Below are 549 nucleotides of genomic sequence, written 5' to 3'. Positions count from 1 at the left end.
GAGGTGGCGAATGTTACTATAGTGAATCTTCATTACCGCAGGGAAACCATGATAGACACTATGGGGCAGTGATCGACTCTAGAACATTCTGAGATGTTACAGGACAATGACTGACTCTAGAACATCCTGAGATGAAAACTAAAATAGACATGATTGGGTAATGACTGACTCTAGAACAGTCTGAAATACTATGGGGCAATGATTTACTCTAGAACATCCTGAGAGGAAAACCACAATAGACATGATGGGGTAATGATCGACTCTAGAACAACCTGAGATGCTACGGGACAATGACTGACTAGAACATCCCCAGAGGAAAACTAAGATAGACACAATGGGGTAATGACTGACTCTAGAACATCCTGAGAGGAAAACCATGACAGACTCTAGACTATCTATTGAAAGAGACAGGAGTAGTTAATGAATATAGAACATCCATAAATGAAAACTATGATAGACACTATGAGATAATGATAAAATCTAGAACATTCTCAAAGAGAGATGGCACAGCGCAATGATTGAGCCTTTATCATAGCCTATGGGGTGGTG

Source organism: Leptodactylus fuscus, chromosome 2, assembly GCF_031893055.1.
Source record: "Leptodactylus fuscus isolate aLepFus1 chromosome 2, aLepFus1.hap2, whole genome shotgun sequence".
NCBI classification, from domain to species: Eukaryota; Metazoa; Chordata; class Amphibia; order Anura; family Leptodactylidae; genus Leptodactylus; species Leptodactylus fuscus.
The sequence above is the reverse complement of the archived record's forward strand: the minus strand, read 5'-3'. Positions refer to the sequence as shown.